The sequence below is a fragment of the Canis lupus genome, chromosome 1 (genome assembly GCF_011100685.1).
Source record: "Canis lupus familiaris isolate Mischka breed German Shepherd chromosome 1, alternate assembly UU_Cfam_GSD_1.0, whole genome shotgun sequence".
NCBI lineage: Eukaryota > Metazoa > Chordata > Mammalia > Carnivora > Canidae > Canis > Canis lupus.
This window is the reverse complement of record NC_049222.1, coordinates 32456346-32471885: the sequence shown is the minus strand read 5'-3', so window position 1 is coordinate 32471885 and position 15540 is coordinate 32456346.

The following is a 15540-nucleotide window of genomic DNA, read 5'->3' as shown; positions in this document are numbered from 1 at the left end:
TTGTAAAGTTACATGGATTCTGGCAAGCTAAAAAACAATAAATGATGAAAAAAAAGAAGAAATTGACTTACTTCACTCAACATAATACCTTCCAGTTCCATCCACACTGAAGCAAATGGTGGGTATTTGGCAAATCTAACTTCAATTAAAAATATTTAAAAAAAGAAAATGAGAAAGGATTAGGTGAATTCAGGAAAGTTAATATACCAGTGAATGCCATAAAATAATTTGTAAGAATTTGGACTGTAAATCTGACTTTGCTTTTCCTAAACTAATGCGTATCCTAATGATGATGATTATAATAGCCCAAAAAGAGTGAGGAAAAATTATGTTTCATGAGTTACAGAGTTGATAAGATAGAATCATGGTACCAAGAATGGTAGTGAAAGACAATCATAGCCACTGCTATTATTAAGAATAGACACATTTTCTTCCTTTAGTCCTCATGAGGTGAGTACTGATTGGTAGAAAGGGCAATGGCTTTTGCATTCCTTGGGAAAATGATTCCATTCCAGAGAGCACTGGTGTAACCAGTACTTGGGTTAGAGGCAGTAGCCAAAGTAAGGTTCAATGAAAGCGATCCTAGGACTAGCCAAAATAATATTGTCTCACGGTGGACTCTATGAAGTTTGACTTGATAGAGGAGTTACTTTTACAATGTGTTAGAGAAATATTCTTAGCATATTTTTCAATCTCTAATAAATCCCAGAATAAATCTTATTAGGTAAGAATTGAGGGGCAGTAAATTTAAAGTTGTACTCCAATTAGTACTTAGATAGCAGAGATAACCTATTGTCAATTTAAGGCATACCATATGACAGTCATAGGACTGATATCTCATTGGGAACAGTTAGGAACTAGCCACAACATATGAAGAGTTAGAAACTCCCTTCATTTCTACACTGATATGCACAGAGGAGATAACATACTGTCAGAGTCAATATTTGCCTCAGAGAAAGAATCCAGCTTTGCTCTAACACACAGGAAAATGGCCTGTGTTGTTTTCCAGACTAATGTTATTTAATTTTGTCATAACTTAGGGCACATATTTAAAAATTAATTCTAGTTTATATCAATTTAATAATTAAATATTCATCTGAAGAAATACACATCCTAATGTACATGTGCTCAAGTATTTAATAAAGTCTTGCAACATGTATCTGGAAATTCTCATGATCTTAACATACTTGTTAAAATATATTAGTATACCTGGTGTCCACATAATCACCCTTTTATTAAGAAAGGTGGCATAATATTATGGAAAGTGCTAGAGACTGTAAGTACTAGGATCTATGTTCTGTTCCAGAACCGACATTAATTTTCTGTGTAAGCACCACCATGTTAAGCTAAGTTTTCTTTTTGGAAAAATGAGAGATTGGTAACAGGTAAATTCAAAGACCCATTCCATAAATGAATTCCAATGAGTTCTCACTGACTTTAACTTTTAAGTAATAGTATGTATGTACTTTATGCATTTTATAGTTATAGTCACTTGCTAAAAAGCCATATAATGAAGTTTTTTTACGTTTCACCAAATAAAAAATGATAGTTGTCTCTTCAAACAGGAATGAAATAATGACTCAGTCAATGAATCATGAACTACCTAACAAACATCCATAGGTTACATAAATAAGCAAAATAAATAATAAAAATCACTCACATCACCTGAGATATAAAGTATAGGCCTCATTTTAGAAATATTAAAACTAATGACCAGAAGATTTAAGTAAATGTCAAAGGTCATACATCTAGCAAGACAGAATTTGACTGATTTTTCAGCTTCAAAACTTATGATCTTTTTCCATTAAATCATGCTTTTGATAACATGATCGGAGAGTATGGTTGTAGAAGATAAAGAAATAGATAGATAGTCCAAGACATTCTGAAGAACAAAACCACAGTACTCAGGAATAATCTTGTCAAAAATTATTCCTTAAAAATTAGTTAACTATTTCATAAAAATCACTAACAAACACAAATTATGTCACTTGTCTGATAAAATAAATTAAAAAAAAATTCTGAAGTGTGGGACACCTGGCTGACTCAGTTGATAAAGCATGAGGCTCTTTTTTTTTTTTTTTTAAGATTTTATTTATTTATTCATGAGAAATACAGAGAGAGGCAGAGACATAGGCAGAGGGAGAAGCAGGCTCCATGCAGGGATCCCGATGTGGGGCTCGAGCCAGGGACTCCGGGATCACACCCTAAGCCAAACGCAGATGCTCAACTGCTGAGCCACCCAGGCACCCAAGTATGAGACTCTTGATCTTGGAGTCTTGAGTTCTAGCCCTACATTGGGGGTAAAAATTATTAAAAAAAAAAAGTCCAGAAATGTGAAAATTCTCAATTTAATTATAAACACCTATTTTTAGAGACTCAGTGCATTATATTTGCCTTTACATGGTTAGAAAAGAGCCATATTTGCCTCTTTCAGCTTTTTCTGCCATGAAATTTCTGGAAATTGTCAGTTGGACTTCAAAGAAAGAGGGAGACCAAGATGACTTTCTAAATAAATGATATGGTTTGTTATAAAAAAGTACCTCTGGTCCAGTAGATGACCTTTGCTTTGTCACAACTTTCCTTAGAAATGACCTAAAGGACATTAATGGGGCCCAAGACATACTACCCCCAAATACGATGCCTTGGTATATTGATTATTTTAAGCTGAAGAAATTTGAGAAACAGCTAGTGCAGGAAGGATTTTCCCTGAAGCAGGTCATAAGATCTGCATGTGAGAAGTGCCTTGCCTATCTATGCCCAGAGGAAAGAGTCATCCTTAACTCAAAAGACAGAAGAAAAATCTGAATGAACAGTTTCCCCCAGTATACTACACTTAGCTCATATCCCTTTTTGTTCTACCACATTTTTCTCCTACTTTCTACTCTTCATCAAACCTAGTATAAAAACATTCAGATTAACCATTTCTACAGCTCTTCATTTCCTTATGAAGCTCTCATGTAAGGTAAAATTTACATTAAATAAATAAGCATGCTTTTCTTTTCTTAGTTTGTCTTTTGTCACACAGACCCAGTTGAGAACCAATAGGATAGGAAGATAAAGACATTTTTCCTCTCCTATGGAATAATACTTTCAGATTTCTGCTTCCTCATGTGTAAAACATAGAGATTGGTCAAAATAGTATCCAAGGTTCTTTCTGGTCAATAGCATTCTAAGATTTTATTAAAACAATTAGTTGCAGGGGCAATTGGCTGGCTCAATCAGTAAAGGATGCAGCTCTAGATCTCAGGGTCATGAGTTCCACCCATGTTGGGTGTAGAGCTTACTTTAAAAAATAGTTGTAAAATAGTTATAAATAAAAGAAAGAGAGAAAGGGAGAGAAAAAAGGCTAGTGTGATATTTTACAATGTATAGTAAAGCAAGAAAGACCAAATTTTAAAGTAACAATGACTCTTGGGTTTTATTTATTTTTTGGTAGGAAATATACCTCAAAATAGCAGATGACAGCCCAAACTATGAGGGAAATTTAACATCTATCTCATTTTTAGGTCTTAAATCACTTTGCATAGAAACCATGATAGTTTCATAATTTCCATTAAATATTATAAAATCATAAGGATTTGCAATTAAATATGTGCACTACAAACTTTTATAAGTTATATTTTAAAATTGAAGTTAATATCATTATAAAATTTCAAACAGAATGAGAAGGAAATGAACTGCTTTACATTTCAAGTGTATATTTATTACAAAAACATGAATCTAAATCTGCAGTAGTACTAACCTGTGTTAGAAAGAAAATGCCAATGTCTTTGTGTATTTCCTCAGTAAACTGTTGTACTTTGAAAATATTGAATGATCAATACATAAATTATTGGGTATTGACTGTAATTTTCATTTTCTTTGTCTTCATAAGTGACATTAACAGTCAGATAATCAGTATCTGGGACAATCTCAACTCAAAAAACATGTAAGGAGGAACCTGAAAATATTTCATGTTTGTTAGATTCTGAACATTTGTGTTTAAAGATAATAAGTATCTTGAAGATTTAAGGCCAACAACTAAAGTAAGCTAAATCAAACAACAATCACAAAAATCTGTAAGCATCAGACTTTCCCATGGTTTAACTATCACTATCAACCAGCGTAATTTCAGGTTGGAAAATCTATAAGCCACAGTAAAAGGTGTGTTTAGGTTAAAAGAGTACATACTATTACCTCTAACATGAATTTAAAAGGGAAAATTAAAATGAGTTGTTTTTGATAAGATAATCATTTTCAAGATTCAAATCTCGAAACATTCCAGAATGACAGATTTATGAAAGGCTCATATAACTACAGACTGTTTGGACTTGTATATTGCTACGATCTTATTCATTTTGTAAGTATGGATGGGAATAAAGCACCAAACTTTAAACTGGACATCCAGACGTCACTGCTAACCACAGACTTACATTCTTTTGCTATTTATACCCTTTGTTTACTTTTTGCATTTCCTCAGCTTGGACAGGGACTTTCTGCTTCTAGTCAATTTCACTCTTATTTTTGGCACATAAGTAAATTTTCCAGTGCTTCTGGAAAACGTTACATCTAAAAAAATTCTTAGCAAAGAGATGATGGAAACATTCCTATGAGATTTAATAAATGGGATGGTGATAGTTGTCACTATTGTGCTAGGAGATATCCACAGCAACCCAAAACAGGTCTCCCAGTCATCTCTAGGAAGCTGGCAACAGTAATAAATGGTGCCTCCTCTCCTTCATCCCTACTTGGCATTACCATCCAATACTACTATCCCATTTTAAAACCTAAACGGCCTCTAAGGTTAGCCTGGCAACAACTCATACATATTCCATCCCCTCTTGAGTTTTCTGAATGATTCATTGAGAATTTCTGTCAATACTAGAGCCTGGAGAACTTAAGACTGGTCACTAGTGTATACCATAACTCCAGTCTTCTGTCAGTTACCAAATTCTTTTATGTTTAATCACATCGTGTTATTTAAAACTAAACTTTGGAACTCTAATAAATGTATACCTCCACCTTCCTCCCTCAAACTGCCAAAAGGTAAGGGGATATTTTGTTTATAATAAGTTATAGCTTTTATGGATTAAACATACTCTGATAAAAGAGAATCATAGAATTAATATCCACTTGTACACTTGCAAAAGAGGTTGCCTTATTCAAATCCCAGTGCTTTCTGTTATTATTTTAACTGGTGCTCTCAACTTTATCTACCAGCTGGTTAGAAGTAAATTTTACTTGTTTTATGGCCCAGTCAGAAGAAAATTTCCACACCAGTGTAGCCAAACTAAAAATGAATAGGAAATTATAAATACAGCTTGAGGAGGAAGGAAAGACCATTTCCTTTCAGCCACTCTCAATTTGGCCTGACTGTATTATGACAAATATGGTGCAGCCTCAATATAGAAAGTGCTCCTATTGTAAAACACTCAGCACAGCCTGCAAACAGAACACTGAGACACAGCTCTCCACCAGGAACTCTGAGGAATACCCTGCATCCCCCAAAATAGTTTCCTATCTCAGGAACTTTCAATCTCAGTCAGAAGGTAGCAATGACTCCTGATGGCACATTATAATTAACAAGATTTTTATATCATTATAATATAGAAAATGTCTGGACCACTTTGGGGTCTGTTTTAATAGCCTTTTGAATCAGGGAATAACTCATCACCTATTGCTGAAATGTCCTAATATGTGTCAGGAAGGGAGCAGGATAAACAGGGATTATGACTTAGTTTGATAGGAATCTAAAATATTTTGCCATTAATAATTTCTCCCTTTTAGTTTACACAGAGCAATTCTAAACATTTCCTGGCATACCTGTATTTTCAAATAAACTCTAAATTAAAGAGGAAATACAGCAATTTTACATAAAAATAACAAGTCTTCCATGCCATCTTCTAAAATTATGATTTTATACTTTACACTGAAATGTATGATCATTTTGAGTTGATTTTTATGTAAGGTATGGGGTTTAGTTTGAGGTTTAGGTCCTGGTGAACAGATCTGTGACTAGACACCAAAAGCATGGTCTAAAAAGAAAATAATGGACTTCATCAAAATTAAAAATGTTTGCCCTTCAAAGACTCTATTAAGAAGATTGGAGGGAATGCCTGGGTGGCTCAGTGGTTGAGCGTCTGCCTTTGGCTCAGGGTGTGATCCTAGGGTCCGGGATCAAATCCCACATTGGGCTTCTTGTGGGGAGTCTGCTTCTCCCTCTGCCTATGTCTCTGCCTCTCTCTCTGTGTCTCTCATGAATAAATAAATAAAATCTTAAAAAAAAAAAAAGATTGGAGGACAAGCGATAGACTGAGAGAAAATGCAAACTACATATCTGATGAATGACTTATACCCATAATATATAAAGAACTCTCAAAATTCCACATTAGGGGATCCCTGGGTGGCTCAGCGGTTTGGCGCCTGTCTTTGGCGCAGGGTGCGACCCTGGAGTCCCAGGATCGAGTCCCGCATCGGGATCCCTGCATGGAACCTGCTTCTCCCTCTGCCTGTGTCTCTGCCTCTCTCTCTCTATGTCTATCATGAATAAATAAATAAATAAATAAATCTTAAAAAAAACATTCACATGAAAACAATAATCCAGTTAGACATGGGCAAAAAATAAAGTGATAGTCCACCCAAAAAGATATAGAGACAGCAAATAAACATATGATAAAATGATCATAAACCATTAAGAAAATGAAAATTAAAACCACAACAAAATATCACAACACACCTATCAGAATGGTTAAATTTTTTTCAAAGATTTATTTATTTATTTTAGAGAGAGAGCAAGAGCAGAATGGGCATGGGAGAGGAAGAGAGGATTTCAAGCAGACTTCATGCTAAGGATGGAGAACAACATTGGGCTTGATCCCAGGACCCTGAGATTATGACTGGAGCAGAAACCAAGTCAGACACTTAAGTGCCTATACCACCCAAGTGTCCCAGAATGGCTAAAATTTTTTGAAGTTGCAGCTCAAAATGCTAGCCAGGAAGTAGAGAAGCTGGATCTCTTATTCATTGCTGATTCATTGCTGATTATTCACTGCAAAATGATAGTCACTCTGAATATGATAATTTCCTACGAAAGAAAACACACATATCATACAACCCAATGGTGATATTCCTGTGCATTTATCCCAAAGAAATGAAATGTTGTGTCCCCCAAAAAACTAAACATAAATGTTCATAGCAGCTTTATTTGTAATAGGCCCAAAATGGAAACAATGAAAATATTTTTCAATAGGTGAATTACTACACAAAGTGTGGTATATTCACACCCAAAATATTACTATCCAGCAATCAAAAGGAATGAACTAATGATATACACAACTTGCATTGCTTTTGGGGCATTACACTGAATGTAAAAAGCCAATTTTAAAAGGTTACATCTGTATGTTTCCATCTACATAACATTCTCAAAATGACAAAATTATAGAGATGCAGCTCAGATTGGTGGTTTCCTGGAATTGAGGATTGGGGGAGGGAGGAGATAGGCATGACTATAAAGGGGTAATGTGAGAGAGATCTCTGTAAAGGAAAAACAGCTCCATATTTCATGGAGGTAGCAGTTACACCAAACCGCACGTGACAAAGTGACCCAGACTTATATACACACATTGTACTCCTGTCAAGTTCCTAAATTTATATTGTACTCTTAGTATGTAATAAGATGTAACCACTGGGGAAACTGGGTTAAGGATACATGGGATCTCTTTGTCCTCTTTCCAATTTTTTTGTGAATCTATAATATTCTTAAATAAAAAAATTATTTAAAAAATCTTATTAGAGAGTCATTTTTTTGCACAGGCTATTGGATATACTAATGCCCCTTTGAGATTGAAAGTAACTCCATTAAAGTCATGACATAGAATTTAATGCATTACTTGGCATAATCTATCCTAAAGATGAATCTTTAAATGATATTATTTAAAACTAAGTGTACTACTGGACTTCTCTTGTTTATGTCTTCCTGCCTCCATTCTCACCTCTTCTAATAATATAGCAAGCTATGTTGACAGAGGAGTGTTATTCCTCCTCCATTAATAAGGTCCAGACAGAGGGACACCTGGGTGGCTCAGTGGTTAAGCATCTGCCATGGCCTCAGGTCAAATCCTGCATCAGGCTCCCCATAGGGAGCCTGCTTCTCCCTCTGCCTATGTCTCTGCCTCTCTCTGTGTTTCTCGTGAATAAATAAATAAAATATTAAAAAAAAAAAAAAGAATAAAGGTCCAGACAGAGCCTTGTTCCCCATCTCCAGTGATCAGCATCTAGGAGAACCAATGAAAAAGCTTCATCCTCCTGACTAGATCAATTATTTTCAGCTGAGAAATGTGATTCATACCAGTCAGGGTAAGTCTTTCTGAGATTAATTCATGAAATTAGAAAAAAAGTTTTATTTTTATTTGTTTTGATAATAATTGATCATTTGTGTATGGATTTTTGGCTTCTGGTCATATGGAGAGAGCTAGCATCATGTGAGTCAAAGAATTCCTTTGTTTGTTTATGTTTGATTTAAATTAATGTGAGCTACCCCAAAGATACAGATGCAATGAAACGCCGGGACACCTGCACCCCGATGTTTCTAGCAGCAATGTCCACAATAGCCAAACTGTGGAAGGAGCCTCGGTGTCCATCGAAAGATGAATGGACAAAGAAGATGTGGTTTATGTATACAATGGAATATTACTCAGCCATTAGAAACGACAAATACCCACCATTTGCTTCGATGTGGATGGAACTGGAGGGTATTATGCTGAGTGAAATAAGTCAATCGGAGAAGGACAAACATTATATGTTCTCATTCATTTAGGGAATATAAATAATAGTGAAAGGGAATATAAGGGAAGGGAGAAGAAATGTGTGGGAAATATCAGAAAGGGAGACAGAACATAAAGACTCCTAACTCTGGGAAACGAACTAGGGGTGGTGGAAGGGGAGGAGGGCGGGGGTGGGGGTGAATGGGTGACGGGCACTGAGGGTGGCACTTGACCGGATGAGCACTGGGTGTTATTCTGTATGTTGGCAAATTGAACATCAATAAAAAATAAATTTATTATTAAAAAAATTAATTAATTAATGTGAGCTCAGTCTCTGTCACCTTTATCCCAGAGTCCTGATAAATATAAGTGTATAAATATAAATATTGAAAATATTCTAAACTCACTTATAATATTTTCATTTGAAGAAACTAAATAGAGAAGATGTAGGCTTATGATCCTTATTTACAAGCAATTTAAAAGACTGAATAATATTAAGATAAATATATATAATTGGTATTTGTTTTTGACTTAAATTGTAGTATCATTTTGTTCGCTTACATAGGTCAGCTTGATTAGTAGTACTATGTTTTTAGTTAACTAATTTGTTCAAATTAGTTACTCATAGATTTTTTTATACTTGCCTCCTTCCACAAATATGTGAGGTCACAATTTTCCTAAATATTCCAATGATAAGTACATTGCTCTGGTAAAATTTCTGAAATGTATGATTATTATTGGTTACTTGGTTTAAAATGGTATATTTCAGAAAGCTTGCTATATTCCCAATATAAATGTCAGTATAAATAAAATTGAGAACTTGATTTAGAGTATCATTATATCACATGACATTATGGTGATGTTTCTTTTCCAAGAGATTTGCAAAAGCAAATCTTTAAGTCTTCTATTATCATATAAGCATGTTTTGACTTCATTTATTCCCACTCCAATGACACACTATTTTAATTCACTAATATTTTTAACATTTGTCAACCTATGAAGAAACTAGATACAGAATAATTTTAAAGTAATGTTTTTCAGTTGGTACATAAAAGGTTACTTTTAAATGAGGATAAAATTATAAAATATTGCTATATCCACTGGACTTCTTTTGTATTGATAAACTATGCCAAATATATCCATTTACTTTAAAAATATTCGTCTTTAAAAAATAAATAAATAAATAACTTCTCGGGACGCCTGGGTGGCTCAGAGGTTAAGCATCTGCCTTCAGCTCAGGGGGTGATCTCAGGATCCTGGGATCCAGTCCTTCACTGGGCTCCCTGCAGGAGCCTGCTTCTCCCTCTGCCTGTGTTTCTGCCTCTCTCTCTCTCTCTCTCTGTCTCTCATGAATAAATAAATAAAATCTTAAGAAAAAGTATCTTCCCTTTTTCCTTCAATATCTTGGCCTCTGCCCCTTCTGTCTCTGAATATGAAGTATGTCATGATTAAGTTGCAACTTAATTTCTTGCAACTTCCTCAAATTTCTGGAAAGCCTTCTCCTCCTGGGAAAAACAGGAAGAAAGAATTGAAAGGAAATAAGCTCCTGATTAGCAGATCATCTCTGTGGTTCAAAGCTATATGTTCATGACCACCTAAACACCCCGAGAAACACAGTAAGAATTTTTATCACCGTATCTTAAAACATATAAAGACTCCTTTAATTTTTATTGAAGTTTGTGTGTATGTGTTCAACACAATTTATTATTCAAACTGAAATTATAAACTAGAATTAGTATACACAGAAAATGAATCACCTAGATGTTTTCATTTTACCAGTTTGAAAATTAGAAGTAAAATGACTTTCCTTTTATTGAAGTACACATTGCATAAAATTAGCCCTTTTAAATCCTACGAGTGGCAGTTAGTGGCAGTTAGTGCTTTAACAATGTTGTGCAGCAACTGTATTAAGTTTTGTAACATTTTCATCACTCCTTCCACACACACACACACACAAGAACTTATCAATGAATCAGTCATTTTAAATTATCCCTTACTTTAGCCTCTTAGCAAGCACTAATAATGCTGTCTCTACCAATTTAGCTCTTTTTAGATTTAATTTAAATTCAGTTTGCCAACATGTAGTATAACAGCCAGTGCTCATCACATCGTATGCCCTCCTTAATGCCTTTCACCCAGTTACCCCATTCCCCCACTACCTCCTGTTCTGAAACCCTTTGTTTACCAATTTAACTCTTTTGGATATTTACATAAATGGAATCATACCCAATGTGACCTCTTATGTCTGGCTTATTTCACTCAGTTTAATATGTTCAAGGTTCATCCATGTTGTATCAGGTATCAATACTTTACTCTTCTGTATGGCTAAATAATATTCCATTGTATGTAGATGCCACATTTATTTCTCTGTTGACTTTTTAGCTATTGTGAACATTGATGCTGCAAACATTCATATGCAATTGTTGTTTGAACACTGTATGGAGTATATATCTAGGAGTAGGATTGCTGGGTCACGTGGTAATTCTACTTTTTACCTTTTTAAGGAATTACTAAATTGTTTTCCACAATGACTCCTCTATTTTAGTTCCCTATCAGCAATGTAATATATGAGGGTTTCAAAGTCTCCACATCCTTACCAATACTCATTATTGGTTGATTGTTACTATTTACTATAGCTATATATTTTATGTTGTTTTACTATATTTTGATAATATAAAATATTATTTTTATTGTTATATATATAGTGGGTATTAAGTGGTATTTCATAAGTATTTTTGTTTGTTTTTTTTTTGAGGTATCACTGACATATAATAGTACATTAGTTTCAAGCATTGTAGTTTTAATTTTCATTGCCTTAATGACCAATGATTTTGAGAAAATTTTCCTGTGCTTGTTGATCATTGGTATTTCTTTAGGGAAATGTCTATTCAAGTTATTTGTCCACATCTTAATTGAATTCTATCTTTTGTTGTTTAGTTATGAGTTCTTTATAAAAAAGACAGTTCTTTATATATTCTGAATATTAGATACTTATCAGATATATGGTTTGAAATATTTTGTCCTTTTTTGATCTTTGAATTTTCTTTTCATTTTGTCAGTACTGTTTTTGGATGCCCAAAAGAGTTTAATTTTATGAAGTACAATTTATATATTTGTTTTTCTTTCATTACTTGTACTTTTGTTATATATAGAATTTATTGCCTACCTCAATGTCACCATGATTTATCCTTATGTTTTTTACTAAGAGTTTTATAGTCTTAGCTCTTAGATTTAGGGTATTGGTTTATTTTGAGTGCAGTTTGTATACGGTGTGAGGTATGAGTATTGTAACATTTTAAGGCACACCTCATGAATATTTGAGCCACTGGAAAAATAATTCTGACAAAATAAAGTATTATTTACTGTGAATTTTTTGTTCTTGATCTAAAAAAAAATACAAATGTGGACTTTAATATATGTATGATGGCTCTTATAAAACTTAAAACTAGTTAATACTATTCTGGAAATATCCTATATTTGATTTACTAGATGCATTAGAGCTACTGTGGCTTCCTTATTTGTTTCTGTTGACAACTTTTCACTTCCGCACTAGTCCACCAAATCTGGCAGACTCTGGGCAGTATCTAAAGCTATAATATCCAGAACATGTCTGCCAAACTTCCTACAGTCTTCAAATCTGGTGGTAGGGGGTGTTGTAGTAAGCCTCATCTGTGATTACTACACCCCATACTTATGCAGGGGTTTTCATTTTATAAAGCTCTTTTCAGCACAATATTTTATTTTATTTTATTTGGTCTTTTTGAAATAGACAGGACCTGTACTTCTTCATCATTTTATATATAAAAACTGAATCTTTGCAGAACTAAATTGTCTTCCAAGGTCATATGACAAAAAGTAGACTAGTACTCAAAACCTGGTTCTTGGACTCTTTTTTTTTCTTCTTTACCTTATATGATGTGTGTGATTCTTGAGCAAATTTATAAGAGGGGTTTATTAAAAATTAGTTTAACTTATTGAAAATCAGATTTAAAAATGGTAAAAAGCTATGAAATGCTATTTCCCCTCTAAATGAATGTGCAGTACATATTTATAAGCTTTTAGTACAAAAATTTTATAAGCAAACAGCTGCTGAAACAATGAATTTTTATGACCAGCATCTCAGTTAGTGTTTTTCTCCTAAGCATGATAAAATAGTTTGTGTGATCCAATTCATCTACTTCAGATGCATTTAATATAAGCATCAGCACAAAGATAATCAACAAGAGGAGAATCCTTGAAATGAAGTCACACTGACAGCAGAGTAAAATAAAAACACATGTTGGTTATCTATGTTTTTAACTCATATGTATACCTGATCGTAGTGAACAATGATTTGTAAGATTCTCTAAAAGAAAGCAAAACTAGGACTTTTTTTAGAACTAGATGGTAGAAATATCCATCCTTAGCTCACCATCAAATAACACATATTAACTGAGCACCTTGAATATGGATAGCCCTATGCTAGATATTATAATAGGATAACAACCTGAATAATATTTAGTCTCTATCTTTAGTTTACTATCAACGAAAGGTGACATATATGTATGCAGCTAACTAGATTGTAAAAGAATATGCCACAGCTAAGGTAATGAGCTGCCCTGCAAGGTAATGAATTTCTTCTCCCTGGAGGTGTTCAAGCACAAGCTGGCCTTCCACTCAACAGCATGTTGTAACAGAAACTGATGCATGGGTAGAGGCTGGCAGTGAATCACTTGTAAAAGCACTTCCAATTTTAATATAAGCTCTAAAATAATACAGTTTACAGTTAAAGCTGTAAAATAAACCCCTTCTCAAAGCATTAACTTGCTATTGTATTAATGTTTTTCCCCTGCTTATGATTTTCTTTATTCATTATTCATACATTCTTGTGAAACATTTTTATTACTTCTTGAATGAAACATTTCCTACAAGAGAAATAGCCTGGCATGTCTTTTGTAATAGGAATTCCATCCAGGATAAGTCCTACAGTTATTCCAAGTGACTTTTTGTTCTTGTTTTTCTTAAACAGCCCTCTTATATCTCATAATGTTGATTCCCCCACCAGAACACCCTGCAGTTATTGCTATCACATTGCTATTATATACTGGATCAAAGGGTTGTGTAAAAACTGAAATATGGTGTAATTAGTAGCCGAAAGCCTAACTAACAAATGTAAAATAAATTTTAGAGAAATACAAAGTGTTATTTGGCACTGATCACTACCATATAAAGCATGTCAAATTAAATAGCATCCCAATATGCTAACAATGTATTTTCTAAAAGTTGAAGAGGTTAATTGTGTTGTAAAAGGAATTTCCAAAAGAATGCATCATCTATTTTACATTGAAACCTCAATTTACTATGGCAAGGAAACCATATTACTGAACTTTGCAGATTAGCAAGTAATTGACCAAACATTCAGAAATAGTTTTCCCTAATTGTTGGTTGTTGGAGCAGTATATATTATTATATTTAGTGATCCTAATTAAGTTTAATAAATTAAAGTGATCTTTGTTGTGAACTAAAATTTTTATTATACATTTTTAAGTTAATAAACTTATATGAATTTGCTAAAAGATTCCTGTGATTAAATTTGTCATGGTTGATATAAAACTGTTCAGCCATTTGGAGGAAATGAATTTTTTTAATGTTTTATGTTAGCAAATGAGAATTACTGATTATTATTCATCCTAACAATATTCACTTCTCAAATTATGAACTGCATACATCTTGATTGTGGTCTATGGTAATAAGTAAAAAGTTTAATTAATGTATACAAGTGAGTTGGGTTTTTTTCTATAAAGCCTATAGATTTGGTTTTCATTGAGAGGTTTTATTTTTGAACTTGTCCAGCTTCCAAAGGGAATAGAGAACCCAGTGAGGACTGATGGATTCCACAATAGTGACCAATATCAGTAAATACTCTCTCTCATGTATCTCCTTCTTTAACAACAACAACAACAAATATATATATGTATAAATAAGTACTTATATGTATAAAATATATATATATATATATATATATATATATATATATATATATACACACACATATTTAAGAGAGAAAGCCAGCAAGCAGTGGAGAAAGGTGGAGGGAGAGGGAAAAGTAGGCTTCCCACTGAGCAGGGAGCCAGATGCAGGTAGATCCAAGATCCTGAGATCCTGACCTGACCTGACCTGAAAGCAGATGTTTAACAAACTGAACCACTCAAGCACTCCCCCACCATGGCTCTCCTTCTTTTTAAAGAATGTATCATCCCTTAGCTGAAGAAATACCAGAGAGATTCTTAAAATGTAAAGGTATTAGTACATGTTCATTACCAAATGTTTGCGAAGAAAGGCAGACCTATAAATGTTTTACTTTGCCAACAGTTTATATTAACTCCAACTAACTTTTGTAATGCCCATCCCCTATCTTTCACTGTTTCTGTATATATTATAGCAAAAACAGTGCTAACTTAATATAATCTGCCTGGGCACAATCTGTCCCAGATAATATGTAATAGAGATAATTGGTATTGATAAATGTTTGTAGATATCCGATATATTCATATAAGATTTGGGCAAAATTCAAAATAATCTTTATATTTAAAATTGGTCACATATCATTATAAAAGGCAGAGCATGATGAATTAGTTCACAGGCATTTAAAAAAGTCACATCAAGTGAACAGCAAACCAAATTGAGAGAAGAAGCCACTAAAAATTAGGTTGTTATTATGGTTCTACTCTTTTATATGAGTATCTAATCATTCCAGTGCTGCAAAAGAAAACTCAAGTCAAAATATTGCTCACACCATAAAGGAAATGGATGGGCTCAC